Source organism: Mauremys mutica, chromosome 4 (assembly GCF_020497125.1).
Source record: "Mauremys mutica isolate MM-2020 ecotype Southern chromosome 4, ASM2049712v1, whole genome shotgun sequence".
In the NCBI taxonomy this organism is placed as follows: Eukaryota; Metazoa; Chordata; order Testudines; family Geoemydidae; genus Mauremys; species Mauremys mutica.
The window spans coordinates 146,846,959-146,867,656 of NC_059075.1; the positions used below are offsets into that span (position 1 = coordinate 146,846,959).

At 54.1% G+C, this 20,698-nt stretch overlaps 1 long non-coding RNA gene across 3 annotated transcripts; it reads left to right on the forward strand.

Moving 5' to 3' along the window:
- The first annotated feature begins 856 nt into the window (after positions 1-856).
- LOC123369930 lies at positions 857-19,372 on the forward strand. 3 transcript variants are annotated; one of them, XR_006579190.1, is made up of 4 exons: positions 857-1,078; positions 13,189-13,440; positions 17,694-18,330; positions 18,630-19,372. It is a non-coding gene; the product is annotated as an uncharacterized LOC123369930 (long non-coding RNA). The 3 variants fall into 3 exon arrangements; XR_006579188.1 differs by having other exon boundaries at positions 858-1,078; positions 13,189-13,423; XR_006579189.1 differs by lacking the exons at positions 857-1,078; positions 13,189-13,440 and having other exon boundaries at positions 16,116-18,330.
- The last annotated feature ends 1,326 nt before the right edge of the window (positions 19,373-20,698 follow it).

Consider the following 20,698-nt stretch of genomic DNA (forward strand, 5'->3'; position numbering starts at 1 on the left):
TCTCGTCACCTTGCTAGCTGGAGCCATTTGAGGGCTTGGTTTGGGGTGTCTCGTCTGTCCATCCCGCAATGCTGTGTGATGCTCTCAGCCCACCAGTGCAGCCATGGCCCTGATGTGTTTATAAGTTAAATCGACAAAGGAAACACAGTCATAGAGTGGAGAAATGAGCTGCTACAGATCATCTGGCTGCCAGGAATAGAACCCAATCCAATCTTCTGAATCACAATCCACAGCCCTACCCACTAGGCTACATCACCTCTCTGTTAACCCTGTGGAAGAAACACACTCTTTGGTTTCAGGGGTCTTGTATCAGGTTTGGTCCCAAGGCATCCTCTCACTTGAATTTAGTTCTGTGATTCTACTTCTTTTAAAAATCAAAAATGTTTTAAAGCTGCTGAAATTGAAATGAAACTTTTCGATTTTGTGGAAACAAAATGTCTCATTTGGCCCAAAACTTTTCCCCCTTTTTATTGGCCAAAATGTCCGGATCCGCTTGGAGCTGATACGAAATTTCCCTCACAACCTTTCTAAACTGACAGTGAACCCCAAAACCCACCCGGGTCCTGCCTTGGCCTGGACGCCTGGGCTCCCCAGACCAGAGCAGGGCAGGTCACCAACCCACCATGGGCAAAGGGCCTTTTGCCAGGGGCAAGATTCATCCCAGGTGCAAGCCAGGGAGAATCGGACCAGGGACATGGGTCAGGGAGACGGGACGTCTCTGAACCGAACCCCACAGGGGGTGGAGGGGGGCGGAGCTGTGGGTGGCCCCGATTCCCACAGTGGGCGCTAGTGGGAATCTCTTTGGCAGGGGGGATGGGCTCAGCGCAGCGGTTGGGGGCCCAGCTATGGGGCAGGAGGGTGGCCAATGGGGAGGTGGCTGCTGTTCCCGGAGGGCCCGGGGCGGCCAATGGGAGCGGAATCCCGCAGCCTCCAGTCAGGAATCCCAAGTATTCAAGATGGACGGCAGCGGAAGGAGGGGGAGGGGCGCTGCCTTCCCGGGGGGCTCGGGGCGAAAGTTTCACCTCGGCTGCTCGCTGGGGTGAGCCAGGAGCGCGGAGCCCGGGATGGAGAGAGCGAGGTACGGGTCGGCGCGGGGCGGGGAACCGGCATCGTTGGGCGGGGGGACCCCCTGCCTTTGCCCCTGCAGCCCTGCCCCCCGCTGCCACCCCCTGCAGCCCTGCCCCCCGCTATCCCCCCTGCAGCCCTACCCCCCGCTGCCACCCCCTGCAGCCCTGCCCCCCGCTGCCACCCCCTGCAGCCCTGTCCCCCGCTGCCACCCGCTCTGCCCCATCACCCTGCCTTTGCCCCTGAGTCCTGCCCCTGCCTGCAGCCCTGCCCCCCGCTGCCACCCCCTGCAGCCCTGGCCCCCGCTATCCCCACTGCAGCCCTGCCCCCTGCTGCCACCCCCTGCAGCCCTGCCCCCTGCTGCCACCCCCTGCCTATGCCCCCTGCTGCCACCCCCTGCAGCCCTACCCCCCGCTGCCACCCCCTGCCTATGCTCCTGCAGCCCTGCCCCCCACTGCCCCCCCCTGCCTATGCCCCTGAGACCTGCCCCTTGCTGCCACCCCCTGCCTTTGCCCCTGCAGCCCTGCCCCCCGCTGCCACCCCCTGCCTATGCCCCGCCACCCCCTGCATCCCTGCCCCCTGCTGCCACCCCCTGCATCCCTGCCCCCCGCTATCCCCCTTGCATTCCTGCCCCCTGCTGCCACCCTCTGCCTATGTCCCTGAGACCTGCCACCCGCTCTGCCCCATCACCCTGCCTTTGCCCCTGCAGCCCTGCCCTCCGCTGCCACCCCCTGCCTATGCCCCTGAGCCCTGCCACCCGCTCTGCCCCATCATCCTGCCTTTGCCCCTGCAGCCCTGCTCCTACCTGCAGCCCTGCCCCCTGCTGCCACCCCCTGCCTATGCTCCTGCAGCCCTGCCCCCTGCTTGCAACTCTCTTCTCCGCTCCCTGCCCCTCAGCCCCATCCCTGTAACCTTGCTGCCCTCTCTTCCCTACCCCCATATCCCTGCCCGCCTGCTTCCCTGGCCCCAGCTTCCTGCAATCCTACCTCTCCCTCCCTTCCCTACCCCCATATCCCTGCCCCTTCTTTCTCCCTCCTCCCCTAGTCCCCCTCTTTGCCTTCCTGACCTCATCCCTCCTTTTCGTTTGGGGGTGGGGGGATCATGCTGAGGGTTCTGGTTTGCATGGGGACAGGGTGGGGGTGTTTTAAAATGGGCCAGGGGCTCGTTATGTGTTGCGGGGAGAGGAGGAGAGTCATGGGGCTCGTCACCCCGTCCCTTTGAGTGGGGGTGTGAGAGCAGTGGGCAGGAGGGGCGTTGGGATCCCTCTGCCGTCTCTTGTACCCCACAAAGTCCCCCTTCCTCACCTACCCCTGTCACTCACCACCCTACGTCTACAGTTGCCCTTCCCCAACCCCCACCTCTGTGCCTGTCACCCCACACTGCACCCTGCTCCCCCATCGCTACATCTGCCAGTCCCATCCCCTCACCTCCACACCTGTCTCTCCTCCCCGGTCACCCACGATCAGTAACACTGTACTGGCTGTGCCAAGCATAACCCCTCCCCCCGCCACACCTAAGCCCACCCTAACTTCCCCACCGCCCAGTCAGCCGGCTGCCAAAGGGGTGCGTGGGAAAAGGGGGCTATGGGGTGAGACAGCAGGGGAAATCAGAGCTGGGGTTCACTGCTGCAGGAGTCTTAGGCTTGTGAGGACTCGGACCTAAGCCCCACTGGCAGATGTTGCCCTGTTCCGGCAGCATAAAGGGTCTTATGGTGGGTAGAAACTGCCCCTGAGAATCCCCCCTGCCTGGGAGGTGTCCCTGGGGAGTGTGGAGCTGGCCCAAGGACCCTTCTCCCAGCCCTTGGCATAGGGGATTGCTCTAGCTGACATCGGGGACAGGCTGGCTTCTGCCCCACCTCAACCTGCCCCTGTCCCTAAAGTGACTGGCTGGCTGGCTGGCTCTGTGAGTGCTTCCTGGAGCTTCTAGACAGACAGCTCAGGACTCATTCAGGGCTTGTAAACTCCGCAGGAGTGAAGAGACACCTCTCCTAGCCTGCGAACCCCCTGCCTCTGCCTCCCTCGTCCCAGCAGCTCCCTCTGGGGCTTTGTAAACTGCCTGAGCAGGGATTCCAGACTGCGCAGGATCAGGGCTGGGAGCTCACTGCGGGAGGGAATCCTTTGACCCAGCTGCCATGTGCTCCCCGGCCTGAGTAGCTCATCGCTGCCTGTAGTCCCTGAAACGGGGCTGGCACTCTCCTAGCAGCCTTGACCATGATCAAATCCCCCATGGTGTGAGGCAGGGGGTGTTGTCCACTACTCTCTTCCCTTCCCTAGAGAGCCCCTAGGGTGGAGGTCACGGTACAGGACGTCTGTCAGTAGCAAATGCCTCTGAGCCTTGTTACAAGAGAGCTCTGTGGCTGTATATCTGTACATAGTGAATAGGTAAATTGCCAGTAGGTGGCACTCAAACACATGTAGCATAGTTCCTGGCTTCTGTGGGACCAATATGAATTGCCCTGTGCTATCAGGAGCTTCCTCTGTGCAGCTCCTAACGAATCTCCATTGCGTCCTGGTCACACGGCCACTGCTTCTTCCTTTGCTGCCGAGCTGGAGCCGGCACCTAGAGCCTCTGCTCATTGCTCCTGCTATTTCTCATCCCCAGTGTCAGTAGTGTTCTGAGTGTCCGCTGAGCCAGCATCCTCCTCGTTTCCACCTAGGTGGATCTGCTCCTGGTGTAGGCGTCACCAAGGGATCATGCTTTGTGACCTGATGGTCCCTTTCTTTTTGGGATCTCCCAATTTCACTGTAGTTGTGCACTAAGACAACAACTGTAATCTAATCTCATGCTTCAGGCCTTCAGCTGATCGCCTGTAGGGGTCAGGAGGGAATTTTCTCCCCAATGCACAATTGGCTTCATGTGTGATATCATAACACAGCACTGTCTATAGGGAGCTCCATCCTATGCAGCTCTTTCATCTCTGTGGTCCCACTGCGTTTTGATGCATGGAGGTGGCTGGGCGGTTTTGCTTGTCCGCTCACCTAGAAGTGCTCTTGCCACCTGCTGTAAATTTGGATCACTTTCTCCGTTTGAACTTGATTGAGTTGGGAAACGGGTGGCACCTGGGGCACGTTGACTTGATTTGCCTCTTCCTTCAGCATTCTTGCGAACATTTCTGCTAAAGGAAGCTTCCCTTACCGCGCCTGACAGGTACTTGTCGCAATTTTCCAATCCCTTTCTGAAGCTGCGGTGCTGCCTTGCACAGCCTGCCGGTCTCTGTCAGTTTTATCCTGCTGTCCATCGCTGATGTATCTGGGCGCCTTCCATGTAAAATCAATAACAGTATCACAGCCCCTGATGATTTTCATGGAATTTCTGGTACTTCACAGTGTCAAAACTTTGTTTGGGGCAGGGGGTTGTTTTTGATGGTTGGAGTTTGGGTTTTTTAAAAGGTTTTTTTATTAATTTCCACTGTGGTTGGTAGGGATAGAAGGGGGTATCTGTGCTGTGAATGTCATTCTTACAGTTCATAGGTTGCAGAGCCAGAAGGGACCATTGAGATTACCTAGTCTGATCTAGTATAACACAGGCCAGTGAACTTCCCTGAATTAATTCCTGTTTGAACTAGAGGTGATCTTTTAGGAAAACATCCCGTCTTGATTGAAAAATTGCCAGGGGTGGAGAATCCCCCATGACCCTTGGTAAGTTGTTCCAATGATTAATTTCCCCTCTACTAAAAATGTGTGCATTATTTCCAGTCGGAATTTGTTTGGCTTAAACTTCCGGCCATTGGATCTTGGCTGAAAGGCGTTGTTGAAGAGGAAAGTTTGCAGCGTTTCCTAAAAGACAGAGACTCTGGATTCACCTGGTCTTTGGAAATTCTTGCCACCGCCAGAGAATGCTTTGGGCCTGATTCTTAAGCATTGTGGCCCGGGTTGTGTGATCTGTCAAGCCCCAGAAGAGCGCTGCTGCGCCAGTGGTTTGTTGATCTAAATTCAGTCATGCTGGTAGCTGCGGCTTGATCCATTATTGTTTAGAAAACTAGGACCAATGGGTGTTGGAAGCTGCCCGGGACCCTGGATGAACTTGACCCTGCAGTACAGCTTCCAATGGTTCAGGGTTTGACGTCTGCCTTATATTTATGAAAAGGCTCCCACCCTAACTCAGCGGCTAGCATTTTCTCCTCAATCTGAGCCTAGCGCCTGTGTGTGCTAGTGAGCACTTTGAAAGCATGTGCCACTGAGTGATCATCTAAGCCAGGGGTCTCAAACTCAAATGACCCCGAGGGCCGCATGAGGACTAGTGCATTGGCCCGAGGGCCGCATCACTGACACGCCCCCTTGCTGCCCCTGGCCCCACCCCCAATCCACCCCTTCCATGAGGCCCCGCCCCTGCCCTGTCTCTTCTCCACCTCCTCCCCTAAGCGCGCGCAGTTTTAATAAATATATACACTCAGTAATGCACCTCACTCAAAGGACAAAACACGCACTTAGATTTACTGCCTAAGGCTCTGGGAGGGAGTTTGGGTGGGGGAGGGGGTCTGGATGCAGGCTCTGTGCTCGATGCAGGCTCCAGGCTGCGGCAGGGGGTGGGGGTGCAGGCTTTGGGACGGAGTTTGGGGATAGGAGGGAGTGCAGGGGTGAGGGCTGTGGGGCTGAGGGCGAGGGGTACATGATGCAGGAGGGGGCTCAGGGCTAGGGAAGAGGGTTGGGCTGTGGGGTGAGGGCTGTGGATGAAGGGTTCATGATGCGAGGGGGCTCAGGGCTAGGGAAGAGGGTTGGGCTGTGGGGTGAGGGCTGTGGATGAGGGGTTCATGATGCGAGGGGGCTCAGGGCTAGGGAAGAGGGTTGGGCTGTGGGGTGAGGGCTGTGGATGAGGGGTTCATGATGCGAGGAGGCTCAGGGCTAGGGAAGAGGGTTGGGCTGTGGGGTGAGGGCTGTGGATGAGGGGTTCATGATGTGAGGGGGCTCAGGGCTAGGGAAGAGGTTTGGAGTGTGGGGTGAGGGCTGTGGATGAGGGGTTCATGATGTGGGGGCGCTCAGGGCTGGGGCAGAGGATTAGGGTGCGGGGGATGAGGGGTTCATGATGTGGGGGCGCTCAGGGCTGGGGCAGAGGATTAGGGTGCGGGGGGATGAGGGGTTCATGATGGGGGGGCGCTCAGGGCTGGGGCAGAGGATTAGGGTGTGGGGGCATGAGGGCTCTGGCTGGGGCTGAGGATTAGGGTGCAGGGGGATGAGGGGTTCATGATGTGGGGGAGCTGAGGGCGGGGGCTGAGGATTCGGGGGCGGGGGGAATGAGGGCTCTGGCTGGGGCTGAGGGTTTGGGGTTGGAGAGGCTCAGGGTAAGGGAAGCCTGCCTTGCCAGTACTGGCGGAGGGCAGGCACTAGGACCCTGCACCCTAATCCTCAGCCCCAGCCAGAGCCCTCATCCCCCCACACCCTAATCCTCTGCCCCAGCCCTGAGCGCCCCCACATGCAGCCCTGACCGCCCCCACATCATGAACCCCTCATCCCCCCGCACCCTAATCCTCTGCCCCAGCCCTGAGCGCTTCCCTTCCCCCCCCCCCAGCCCGGCCCCGGCGGGTCCCCCTTCCCTCCCCCCCCCCCGGCCCCGGCGGGTCCCGCTTTCCCCCCCCCCTTACCCGAGCGCGTCTCCGGCGGTCCCGCTCAGAGCCGCGTGGTGAGGGGGCGGGGCTGGGAGCTCCACGCCGAGCGCAGCGCTCAGCCCAGAGCTCCCAGCCCCGCCCCCTCCCCACGCGGCTCGGATCGGGGCGGGGCTCAGGCGCTCGGACGGAGACTCGGCGCTCTATGCGCCGAGGCTCCAGGAGAGGGGCGGAGGCGGGAGCCTCCGCTTTTCTCTTGGGGGCCCCTGCGGAGCTCCCCTGGGGAGCTCCGCGGGCCGCAGGGAAGAGCTCCGCGGGCCGCATGCGGCCCGCGGGCCGCATGTTTGAGACCCCTGATCTAAGCCGTAGGCCAGCTCTGAAGCCAGGGTCACTTGTGAGATCAGAGGCTCTGTGTTAACCTCCAAATGTTCCCATCTGGAACAACTGCTATTTTCTGGTTTATTTGTTAAGATTTTCCCCTAGTGCCGTTCTCTGCTGGCCTCAGACGGCATTCCAAGTGGAGATCTTATCTGTGACAAACAAGCTGAATGTGGAGGGTTATAGGAACATGCCTGTGAATTCTTGGCTCGGTCCGCCCTTTTCTGAGAACTCATAAACCTCTGTACTTACTCCAGCCACTACCCCAGCGACACAGAGCGACACTCTGCCTGTGTGTGTGTGTGTGGGGGGGGGTTATTAATGATGATTATTATTCCCACAAGCCAAGACACCAGATCCTGAGCAGGAATGCACTGAAGCCAACAGAGCGACAGTGATTCCCTGCAGCCCAGAAATTGAGGGATTGAAAGAAAACCGCCATGATGTTCTCCTGGGAGCATGAGTTGCAGGCACTGCTATGGGGACTTTGGAGTGTGTCTGTTGTGGCAGGACAGGGAGGGGAGTGGACCCAGGAGTTCATGACCTAATAGATCCTTTTCATCCCTGGCCTGTTTCCAGGGGCGGCTCCAGGCCCCAGCACGCCAAGCGCGTGCTTGGGGCGGCAAGCCGCGGGTGGCGCTCTGCCGGTCGCCGGGAGGGCAGCAGGCAGGCCGCCTTCGGCAGCATGCCTGCGGAGGGTCCGCTGGTCCCGCAGCTCCAGTGGACCTCCCGCAGGCGTGCCTGCGGAGGGTCCGCTGGTCCCACGGCTTCGGTGGAGCTGCAGGACCAGCGGACCCTCTGCAGGCACGCCTGCGGGAGGTCCACCGGAGCTGCGGGACCGGCGACCGGCAGAGCGCCCCCTGCGGCGTGCCGCCATGCTTGGGGCGGCAAAATGTCTAGAGCCGCCCCTGCCTGTTTCTGTGACCTGAGATAAATCTGATTGTTAAACAAACACGGTTGTCCTTTCCCCCTCCCCCGCATGCCATGGTGTTTGGTTCTGTTTCCCAAATGCCACTTACTCCATATCTGAGCACAAAGTCCAGCCCCACCAGCAGGTCACTGACCTCAGGAGCAGGAGGGCATCCCAATCACTGCGGAGCCTGGGAGCCAGCTTCCAGGAAGCCTCATTCCCTGGAGGTGACTGGCAGCCAACCCCACCCCCCACACACACAGGTTTGCAATGGTGCATGTGGGCCTGTGTTTGCTGAAGATTTTAAAGAAATGCAGCAGGGGAGTTGAGGGCCTGCCGAGGAAACTCGCAGCCAGGCTCTGAGGTCTGATCATGGGCCAGGAGAGGCGGAGAGGGTTGGCCCCCAGCTGGTTTCTCTGAGTGCCCCCTCTCTGGCCCCAAGCCTCATGTCGTTACCTCTCTGGGGTGGAATCCAGTGAGTCTCCCAGTCTTAGACCCGCCTCTGGGCTACAACTGCCTGTGGATCAGCCGTGCTTCCCCAGCAGCTCCGACTGGGTTCAGCACCCAGCTTCTTCCCCTCGCAAGGCTGTGCCCAGTGGTGTCTAAGGACCGGGAGGAGGCTTCCCACCAAAGGGTTGTTTACTTGAACAGTAGGAGCCAAGCGGTTAGAGAAAAGGACACAGAGCTTGCTTTAGGCTCCTATCTCATGTCGCTTCCCATCCCCTGAGCGTGGTCTGGGCAGGCCTAACCTCTTCAGACCCCCCCCAGCCCCAGCAACTCATTGCTAGCTCAGCTGGCCAGTGGCTCGGGGAGCTCTGTCCGGTCCCCAGTACGGCAGGGGCGCTCTGCGGGCTGCAGCAGCAGGCAGGATGCGTCCGTCTCCCTTGGTGACTCCCACCCAGCTGAGCTGTGGGGCCCACCTTTTATGCTTCTTTTTCCTGCCCCACCCTTCACCAGAGGGCAGGCTGGGCTCACTTGGCTCTGTCCACCAGAGGGCAGGCAGCGGCCATCCCTCGCCATCAATCTTCAAGGGAGGCCAGGCCGTCTTGCTACAGTGCGTAAATAGCTTGGGAAATCTGACCCCCAGGAGACCAAAGGTAGCGCTGGATACTGCGTCCCACCAATCCCCTTGGTCTTGCCCTTTCGTCAGTTCCAGGGGATGCTGGTCAATTTCATTGTGGGACACACCATTTCCTGTTGCCTACTCAACCTATTCCAGGATGTGAAATCCCAACTCATTGGGCCCCTGGAGCAAGGGATGGTGAGATGGCTCTCAGCTTACCCGGAAGGGTGCTTGTTAAGGTTTTGCAGTGACTTTCTCCCGTTTCCCCTCCCAAATCCAGCAGATCTGAATGGAAATGGCCAGAGGGAGGTGGCTGTTAGAAAATACCCAGGAGAGGGTCTCGCGGGAGGAAAGGATGGTTAAAGTACAGGCTGAGGCATGGGTTCTTGTCTTGCTCCAACTCCCAGTATGACCTCAGGCAAGGCCTTTCTGTGCCTCAGTTTCCCCAGCTTTAAAACGATGCCCCCTCCATACAGGATTGTGAGTCTACATTCACTCAAGCATGTTAAGTTCCTTGGCTGGAAGGTGCTATTAGTGGCAGTGCTGCCTCCAAAGGCTTAATCCCACGGGGTGGGAGTTGCAACCACTGGCATCTCATGGAAGAGGCGCTCGGTCAATTGATATAAAATATCATTTTCTTTATTACCTGAGCGATGCAGGTGCCTGTACCGCACTAGCCAACAAACAGGGCCCAGAGAGTGCGTCAGCTCCCCAGCTGGTGTCAATCAGCAAGGCACTATTTACTACAACAGAGCTGTGCTGATTGACACCAGAAGGGGAATTCAGTGACACACGGTGTGTAGGTTGGACCCCACGGCTCCCTTTCCTTGAAACAGCAGATTTGTCAACAAATCTCACCTTTGGGAAGGAGCAAATTGGTGACATCAATTTTTTTTTCTGTTGCTGGTGAGGGGTCCCTCAACAATGGGTGAGACTTTTGAGGATGAAGGTGGATGGGAGGAATCAGGGCTGAAAGGGCCTGTCTACATGGGGAGAGGAACTAGCATTACTGTACTGGTATAATTACACTGCTATAGATCATAGAGTCTAAGGCAGGAGGGATCTCTAGGACCATCTACTCTGTCCCCTTGTACAGCACAGGCCATAGGACTTCTCTGAAATAATTCCCGTTTGAACTACAGCTGGTCTTCTAGGAAAACATCCTGTCTCAGTTAAAAAAATTGCCAGTAATGGAGAATCCACCACGAGCCTTGGTAGATTGGTTCAATGGTTAATTATACTGGTATAACTCCCTATGGGGATGCTCTTAGGTCCCTTCCAAAGGGATATGAGCTAAACTGGAAAAAGGCCATAGAACATCAGGGTTGGAAGGGACCTCAGGAGGTCATCTAGTCCAACCCCCTGCTCAAAGCAGGAGCAATCCCCAGGCAGATTTTTACCCCAGATCCCTAAATGGGCCCCTCAAGGGTTGAACTCGCAACCTTGGGTTTAGTAGGCCAATGCTCAAACCACTGAGCTGTGCCTACCCCCACACTATTATTCCAAATGAGTGTGTCACCATGGGGGGCTATAGTGGGATAATTATACAGATGTCCCTAAACCTCTGACTGCCAGACGCTGGGACTGGACGACAGGGGACAGATCACTCAAAATTGCCCTGTTCTGTTAGTTCCCTCTGAAGCATCTGGCATGGGCCACTGTCAGAAGACTGGATGCTGGGCTAGATGGACCACTGGACTAACCCAGTATGGCCGTTCTTGTGTTCTTATAGCAACGCTGGTAAATTTCCCCATGTAGAAAAGCCGTAAGTAGACCAATAACTCCCCTTGTTTATCCCTCTAGGTGAGGCAGGACTGTTTGCCACTAGGAATGGATCTGGATGTTAATTACAGTTAGAAAATGGATAATTAGGTTCCGTCTCCAGGGGGAACCTTGACATTGCCCGTGCTTAGAAGGGAAAGGGGCTGGCTGAAACGAATGTGGTTTAAAGTGTGTGTGTGCGCGCGCATGTGTATGGAGGGGTGGGGTTGTTCTTTGCTCTTCTCTTTTTCAGATCCCTTTGTGATTTTTGAACACTCTTGTTTATCTGAGAGAAATTCCTTCTCTCCAAAAATCCTGGGGTTTGTTGAGCAGCGAATGAAAAGAACGATATAAAAATGTGTCCAAACAAATTGCTCAGAAGGTTCTTCAGAACCTGGCAGTGAAAATGATCGTAGAAGGTCAGGAAAAGAGAATGAGGGGAAATCCCTTGTTTTTCAGCTGTTTTCAGGGAAACTGAAGTGGGTCAAAGATTACGGAATTTGAAGCTTTAGCCCCTCCCCCACATCAAACAGATAAACCAAAATACTCAGAGTTGGACACAGCCAACTGCTATGCGATTAGGAGGCATTTTGTAGCTTGCGAATTTTAATATGTAGACAGATTTTTAGCATTTTGAATCGAAACAAGAGTCGATCATTGCCACAAAGCCTCGCTCCCTTGTAATATATCCATTGTAATTCCACGTGGCTGGACTTTACAAACACGAGACAAGCCATTTACAACGCACACTTCACTTCTCTACAGAGGAAAAAGGACAGTAAACTATCTAAACTCCTACATGGCACAGGGGGCTACAGCAGTGGTACCCTCAATTCATCCAACAATATTGTTAATCTATCCAACCACACATTTAGCTTGGAGGAAGAGTCTGTCCTATCTCGGGAACTCTCTGCCCCACCACCCCCACGAACACGATACAGTTCTGCGGTGATCTGGAAGCCTACTTTTGTCATCATACAAAAGCCAGCAGGAGAACACTTCAGTCTTCCTGGATAATCTATAACAGATTTAAAAGCAGCTATACTTGAACAAAAAAAACTTCAGAAACAGACTTCAGAGAGAAACAGCAGAACTAAAATTCATTTGAAAATTTAACACCATTAATTTGGGCTTGAATAGGGACTGGGAGTGGCTGGCTCATTACAAAAGTATCTTTGCCTCTCCTGGAAGTGACACCTCCTCATCTATTATTGGGAGTGGACCACATCCACCCTGATCGAATTGGCACCGTCAACACTGGTTCTCCACTTGTGAGGTAACTCCCTTCTCTTCATGTGTCATTATATAATGCCTGCATCTGTAATGCTCACTCCATGCATCTGAAGAAGTGAGGTTTTTTTTACCTACAAAAGCTTATGCCCAAATAAATCTGTTAGTCTTTAAGGTGCCACCGGACTCCTTGCTCCATTGTAATGTTCAGCATGCAGTGTCAGGGAAGGGGCACTAGAGGGAGTAGGAGACAAGAAATACACAGGGCTGGTAATTCGGGGCTGCTGCTCCATAGATTTGCTGTAATAATGATGCTGATGTGCAGATATTCTTGGTGTCCCGTCTTGGTGAGGGCTGGGATGGATTTTCCAGTCTTGTTGAGGGCTGGGATGAAGCTCCTTGAAGAGGAGATGCTGCCCAGTGTATTTAGATTGGTAATGAATGTTTCTATTAGTGATCACCACTGAATAGCATCATGAAGATTAGATTATTTGGGGAGGAGGAATGGGACACGGGGCCTTTCCCCTCCAGTGGCAGCGCTTCCGATCCAGCCCCAGGCAGGGGAATGGCTGGCTCAAGGGTCGGGAATGGGATATGGATCCTTTCCCCTCTAGGGGGCGCTGGCTCTGATCCAGCCTCAGGGTGAGGGGATTGGCTGGCTCTGGGGAATAGGGAGTGGGACTTATATCTCAACAGAGTGGTCTAGGACTGAACAGACCCTGGGACTGAGCACCTCTTCCCCACAGGCGGGAGCATGCAGAGGGGTGTGGGTGTGTGTTGGGGGAGGGTTTCTGGCTCTGGGGCACACAGAGGGATGGGGATGGGGGATTTCCAGCTGTGGAGCACACAGGAGCAGGGGAGGGTTTCTGGCTTTGGGGCACATGTGGGGGTTGGCTCTTGAGCACACAGAAGGGCCAGCGGGGGGATAGGAGGTTCCAGCTCTGGGGCACACAAAGGTGCTGGCAGGGAGAGGGGGTTCTGGCACTTGGGCACACAGAGATGCCGGTGGGAGTAGAGGGTTCCGGCTCTGGGGTACATGGGGGGTGTTTGGGGTTCCGGCTCTGGGGCACATGGGTGTGTTTGGGGTTCCAGCTCTGGGGCACATGGGCGTGTTTGGGGTTCCGGCTCTGGGATACATGGGGGGTGTTTGGGGGTTCCAGCTCTGGGGCACACAGAGGGGCCGGCCAGGCTGTGGGGTTCTGGTGCTAGGGCCAGTGACCCAGGCTTCCCTCTCTTTTCCAGCTCTGGTTCCTGAGGCCTCGCTCCCGAAAAGCCCCAGTAGAAGAACGTACGAAGAGCCATGAAAATGGAGACTTGCTCCTTCCTGCACCTGTGATCCCTCCATGGCCCAGGATGCCTCAATACCATGTCCTGCCCCTGTGAGGGGCCCTATCTAGCCCAGACCCCCTCAGCCCATGGCCCCCCAGCCCTGCGGGGGTGGGTGGGAAGGGGTGATTTCCTAGCTGCTGAGGAGGAGGTGAGAGGGGACGAGAGGTACGGCAGATCCCCACCACCACCACGCCGCCGTCCTGGGCTCTTTTCACATTGTGCTACTGTCTGAGCCCCTGCCAAGCAGTGCAATGTCAAAAGGGCGTCGGGCAGGCGGTGCCAGCACCACTCTGCCTCTGGGGGTCTGGGAGAAGGAGGGCAGAGTGAGGATCTGCAGGGGGACACAGACTACCCTTCCCAGAGTGGGGCAGAGGAGGGGATGAGGGGGGTGCTGTGCTCATGGCAGGGGGCTTTGATGCTGAGGAGGGGTGCTGGGCTTGGGGCAGGGGTTTCAGGAACTCAGTTGCCTAGCAACCTAGTGAGCTCGTTTGGTTCAATAACCCTAAGTGACTGTGCTCCCTGATTGAACTGAAGGGCCATCAGGTCACCAATGAACCCCTGTAGCACCAGCAGCACAGCGGCTGCTCAATACATTCCATGTTCCCAGCTGTGCCAGACTCGCTTCCTGCTGGCCCTTACCCCACTCATTGCAAGCTCCACAACAGCTCTTCCCTTTGGACTCCTGCCCCCTGGCTCTGACTAATGGCTTGTCCCCTGGCCACGACTCCACTTCTGCCCTCTGACTCTGCTCCAACCACTAGGCCAGACTCCTTCTCCGACCCCTTGGTCTCACCACCTACACCTTGGCATGTGACTGTTTGCTAGAAGGTAGCAGGGGCTTTGCCGCACAGCACGGAGCTTCCATCCAGAATGGCCCCAGTAGGAGTTCACCCCACCTTTGCAGACGTTGTTGGAGTCCTGCAGGAACTGCAGGCTCAAGTTGCCTCGCTGCATGACCGGAATGGGCCCTCCAGGCCCAGGTACAAGCCCAGGCAGTATCTTCTGTCCCCACAACTCTTGCATCCATTTTCCGTGAGCCCGAGTTGCCCCTACCCAGTAAGTTGGATGGGGATTGTGCCAGATGTCATGGGTTCCTTAACCAATGTCGTCTCCAGTTCATGTTGTGGCCAGTTGGACCTCACAGCTCAATTCCAAGTGGGATTAGTTCTCAGTCTGCTCCGAGGAGAGGCCCTGACGTGGGTGTCCCCTTTCCTGGAAGGGAGCAGTCCTCTCCTTGAACACTGCGGGAGCTTTGTACGGGCTGGGGTGGGCGTCTCCATGGACCCTAATGGAGAATGGACAGCAGAAGCTGCTCTCCACGCCCTCTGGCAGAGGGTCAGGTCCGTCGCAGCAGAATTCCAGTGTCTGGCCACAGACACTCACTGGAATGAGGCTGTGCCGTGACACCACCTTAGGCAGGCACTCCACAATTCTGTCAAAGATGAATTAGCGCAGGTGGAACCTCCGCCTAGTCTAGCAGCTTTAATTGGGCTTTGCATCCAGATTGATGGTCAACCAACGGAGCAAGCTCAAGAAACAGGCCACCTGACCCCCGCTGCCCAGAACGCTCCCATCTCCTGCAGTCCCAGTTGTCCTACCAGATCCTGAACCAATGCAAGTTGACCAAATCCTGACCCACCTTTCCACTGCTGAAAAGAACTGTCGTCAGGCATTGGGGTTGTGCTTGTATGGGGCGGGGGGGTTGGACCCCTTAGGAAGCCACCTGATGTTCTGAGATATCACTAAGTCAGAGGGGGGCAAACGATGGCTCGCGGGCCACATCCGGTCCGCAGGACCCTTCCCTCTGGCCCCGAGCTCCTGCCAGGGAGCGGGGTCAGGACAGGCTTGTGGAGGAGCCAACCCAACTCCCCGGCAGCCCGGTGAGCGGGGCGGAGTCTAGCCCCTGGCCCCTCCCCTTCTGCTCCCCTCCCTCCCTTCCTCCCTCGCAGTCACAGTCCCCCAGCGCCTGGGCAGTGTGTCTGCAGCTCCGGCTGGCTGGCCCGGCTATAGCGCTGCCAGACCTGGTGCTCCAGGGTGGCGCTGTCGGGGCAGGGAGCAGGGGGAGTTCTGGGGGAGAGATTGCAGGGGAGCAGTCAAGGGGCCTGGGCCCTGCTGCTGGGGACAGGGGCAGAGCAAGCCAGGGCCCCCCTCCACCCCCAGTGTGCTTGGTCCCTGTCCCCAGCAGCCAAGCCCAGACAGGGAGCGAGCCCTGCCCGACTGCCAGGGAGAGCAGCCAGATGAGCAGGGGAAACACACAAGGAAGGGACTGAGCCCCCCTTTCTCCCACCCCACACATAATGTGGGGTGGGGAGAGCAGGGTGGGTTGGGTGGGGACCGGGGGGATTGGATAGGGGTGGGGGTTCCAGGGACGGTCAGGGGGTGGGGAGCAGGGGGGATTGGATAGGGGATGAGTGTCCTGGGAGGATGGTGAGGGGGCAGAGAGCAGGGGTATTTGGGTAGGATTTGGGAGTCAAGGGGAGCAGTCGGGGGTGGGGAGCAGTGGGGGTTGGATAGGGGGCCAGGCCACACCTTGCCTCGCTGTTTGGGGAGGCGTAGCCACCCCCAGCCTTCCCTACCTGGCCCTCCATACAGTTTCTATATCTGATGTGGCCCTAGGGCCAAAAAGTTTGCCTACCCCTGCACTAAGTCTACCTGTTCTGCTAGCGTGAGCCCCCTTTCAATCATGGAATATCAGGGTTGGAAGGGACCTCAGGAGGTCATCTAGTCCAACCCCCTGCTCAAGGTAGGGCCACTCGCCAGACAGACTTTTACCCCAGTTTCCTAAAGGGCCCCCTCAAGGATTTGAGCTCACAAGCCTGGGTTTAGCAGGCCAATGCTCAAACCACTGAGCTCTCCCTCCCCTCTTTAACTTGTCTTGCTGAGCCAGGCTCTTAAAACCTCCTCTAACACACACGCAGGCAAGGCCACACCCAGCTGCTGCTCAGCTGTGGGAAGACTCAGCTTCAGGGACTTGCTCCAGTACTCAGATGTCCACCTCCCTTGGAGCGCAGACCCAAAGATATACTATGAAATTCGCCCCCTCCCTCAATGTGGAGAGAGGTGTGCACAGTTTCCCCCGCCGCCCACTAGAACTTACAGAAACTGGGTTTAATAATAAACCAAATTTTATTAACTATAAAAGGCAGATTTTAAGTGGTAAAAAGGGCAACAAACAGAACAAAGCAGATTACTAAGCAACTGAAACCAAACGCACAAACTAAGCTAGTTTCGCTAAAGGAATTGGTTACAAATAGTATTTCTCACCCTAGATATTGTTGCAGGCAGGTTGCAAAGTTTCTGTGGTTCAGAGTTCCAGTTCTGTTCCTTTTCAGTCTGGACTCCTCCCTTGCCTTCCCTTTTGCAGTCTTTCTTCTTGGGCAGACAGGCCATGGAGAGGAGGAGTCCTGTTTGCCTTCCTCCCCACCCTTAAATAGGATTTACATAAGGTGGGAATCCTTTGTTCCCCAAACTTGAAACCCCCCCTTCCCTTATAGTGGAAAGTTACCAGAAGTCCCAGGCAATGTTTTAGTATCAGGTGACAAGACCACCTGACTCTGTAGGATCACAGCGTCCGTCCGTGAGTCAGTGACAGTGTGGAGCATCCACAGGACGACCAAGCTTTTCACACTCTATTGTCCCCGTTGATGGGCCATCTGCCCTGTCTGACTTTTCCATTGTTGTACCTGAAGTGTTAGCAGTGGGCGTCACTCATAGTTGAAATACAAGTATCTAGTCAATATTCCAAACTTCAGATACAGAAAAGATACAGGCATACAAATTGGGTAAGTGCATTCAGTAAATCATAACCTTCCCAAAGATATCTCACATGAGCCATCTTGCATAAAGTATGTCTCAGTTATGCCATATTCATATACGTATATTTTCATAAAGAATATGGAATGACACATCACAGGGGGTGCCTAGGCACATTGCATCAGAGTGCCTAGGCAATGCTAGAACCCAGCCCCAGTAGGGAAGCTAGGGTTGAGTCAGTGCTCCGCTATTCCCTACGGTGAATCGTGCTGCTGCCTATCTTGGCATCCCCTAACCAGCATGCCACCCCGCTGCATCTGCCTCTTCAGCATGTGCCATGCCAGACATCCACCTAGGGGCCTTGGTCAGCTTGGACACTTCTGGCAATTTTATGGACCAGGACTTTATGGAGCCTCGAATTCCCGACCTCTACAAGGTCTTCCCCAAGCTTATTGAGGTTATAGATGGGTCATTCCTATCTTCAGGCCCCATCATGCATCAAACAACCCACCTGGAGGGCATCAGCATTGGCAGTCACCGAGATCTTCCAGTTCAGGGTCATCTGCGCTTTGCATTCACCGGTCGACCTTGGTGTCCCCTGGCTTGTTGCCCATAAACCCCAAGTTAGCTGGCGCTTGCGATCTTTACTTTTCTATTCCCTGCAGTGCCGATGAGCATGCTTTCCAACTCTAGTGAATGGCTAGTCACATTCTGTGGCATGCTCCAGCCCTCGAAGGATCCAGAACTGCCAACCAAAGTTTCATTGGCAGTGCCCGGGATTCCTGCTGAGTACATAGAATATGCTGCGGTATTTGACAAACAGAAGGCAGATGCTCTACTTCCTCAGCACAGTGATGATTGCACAATTGACCTTCAACCAGGAACAGGAGTTCCTTTTGGGTGCATTTACACCTTATCTGCACCCCAGCTGCAGGCCCTCCAGGAGTACCTTGAGGAAAATCTGCGGAAGAGGTTCATTGTCCCTTGACTTCCCGAGTGGCAGCACGTCTTCTTCGTGGCTAAGAAGGATGGCTCCCTCCCTTATATTGATTATTGAACCTTTAACGAGATCACAGTCTGCAACTGATGCCCCTTTTCATAAATAAACTGGAAAGACTCCCAGTCAGGTCTTCACAAAGCTAGACTGGTGTGGGGCATACAACCTGTTAGAATCCAGCAAGGGAATGTGTGATGCTGACGGACCATTGGCCAGCTCATGCCAAGGCCCTTAGATCTCAGCTGAACGCTGGCAAATATGTAGCTGGAACCAGTCTGGCTCACCCATGTGCTAATATTGTTAAAGTAGGTATTAGAGTTATAAAAATGTGTTGCTGCATGCGCTAATCTAATATGATATCTGTATCCTATGTTACAAGGTAACAAATACAACAAGGAGTCTGGTGGCACCTTAAAGACTAACAGATTTATTTGGGCATAAACTTTCATGGGTAAAAAACCAAGAAGTGAGGGTTTTTTACGCACAAAAGCTTATGCCCAAATAAATCTGTTTGTCTTTAAGGTGCCACCAGACTCCTTGTTTTTGTGGATACTTGACACCATGTAAGGTAACAAATGTTTGCTCTGTAACTTTAACTCACCAGACAGACGAGAAGCATTACCAAGTGTGAAATACTATCTTGCCACAGGATGTGTTCTCTCTTGCCCAACAAAAGAAGTCCCATCAACACCAGATGAACTGTTGTGGAACATCAGAGGACAAAAGACTTTGTTGATCAGCCCCCTTACCACTTACCCCCCGAAGAAGAGACAGGCAGCTGAATTTGCAACTCAGCAGAAGGGGGAAAGGAATAAAAAGCCCTAACAAGGAGGAACTGTATCCTCTGCTTGGAGTCTGAGGAGTGGGACTTACTAAGCATAAGCAAAAGATCCCCAGTGGTTGGCCTAGATTAGCCCTAAGGGCACATAGCTTGCTTATTATAGAAGCTTCTATTACCTTTTGAAACTTAAGACAGGAACACATTTGTGTGTACAGTTAAACCTGCTTTAACCTTCTAAATAACTCTATTTCCTTTGCCTAGTTAATAAATCTTCAGATACTTTATTTTAGGATCGGTAAGACCCTTCGTTTTCGGTTTAAACGGATTTTTATTGAAAAATTCTCAGGTTTTAAAAATAGAATTAATTTTTTTTCTGATTTTCACTCTACTTTTGTATCATTCAAATATATACAAAATAACTCGTTTGATTAGGAAAATACAATATATGGCATGAGCTATATGTATTACGCTAATACATTAGTCCGTGTGTATATGCAAGGCTGCCTGCTGAAGTAAGGCTCTGTGTTGGTCTAGAAGATAAAATAAACAAAGAGGCGCACACGCAAGCTCTGAAGTGTGTTTGCATCTTAACGTACTGATGAATCTCCCGCACACCTCGTACACGTGTCAAGCTCTTAGATAACGGTTTAAAGATCTGACCCACTAAAATGTGAAGAAAACAAAAATCTGTATCAGAATCTGTTTCAGAACACAAGGAACTAGTCGAAAGTTTAAAAAAAAAAGAAACAGGAGAAAAGGATGAAGTTGTGTGTATGTGCTGCCAATTGTGTGGCCCAGTTATTAAACGTTAATATTTAAAGACTAATAGTTCTAAGTCTACAGCAGTAAACTGTTTATTCACATGAAAAGTTTTATTTGGGGATTAGAGAGATATTGTTTTCTTAAACTCAGAGGTGGCATTGTGTTTTGAATGCTATTTTTGTTCTGCAACAAACCACACTGCTGAATGGAATTCAAAGCATTAATCTACAGACTACTTTCCCCCCGTCTTTCTGTCCACCAAAATAAACCCTGGTATTTACCCAGAAAAATTAATTGTTTTTTTGCACTGATTTTCACCTGTTTTTGTTGTTGTGGTAACAAACACTGATAAATCCTCAGGAAAAATTAGAATAAAAACTGAAAATGAAGGGCCCCAAGGATTGGCTACAAGCGTTGTCTTTGGTGTGAGATCTAAAGTGCTGTTGAGCTGGGGTACGTGACTGGTCCTTTGGGACTGGGAGTAACCTGAACACTGTTGTGATTTTGTGTGTAAAGGCCCATCTGTCAGGCAAGCTTACCTAGGTGGCAAGATAGAGGAGAATACCCATGTTAAGGCTGTTATACTGCCTGAGACATTCACACTTGATGGTTGGTAAAATCTAAGTCTCAAACTCCCAGACAGGTTAAGAGGCCTTGCCTCTTAACAGTCTGCCTGTAGGCTGGTACTCATGCTCCTCAGCCACTGCTGGACAACAGAATGAATGGCCTTTTGAACCAGATATGGCCATTTTGACTATTTGGTCATGCCATTTGGTCCCACTACCTTCCAGCATTTCATGAATGATGTTTTCAGAGACATCCTCAACCAACTCATGATCATCTACTTAGATGATAGTCTCACTTTTTCAGAGACTCAAGAATTCCATGACCACCCAGTGCGCACTGTTTTCGGGTGGCTTTGCCAAAGTCAACTTGATGCGAAACCTGAGAAATGCAAATCCCTGCACCTTTTTCTCTCTGAAACTGATGCCCACTGAGAGAAACTATGATATGAGACAAAGAACTGCTGGCTGGCTGAGCTGCCTTTGAGGAATGGAGGCACCTCCTCAAGGAGGCGTACAGCTCTGTCCACGTCTGAGCCAAGCAAAAGAAGTTGGAGAAATGCAACA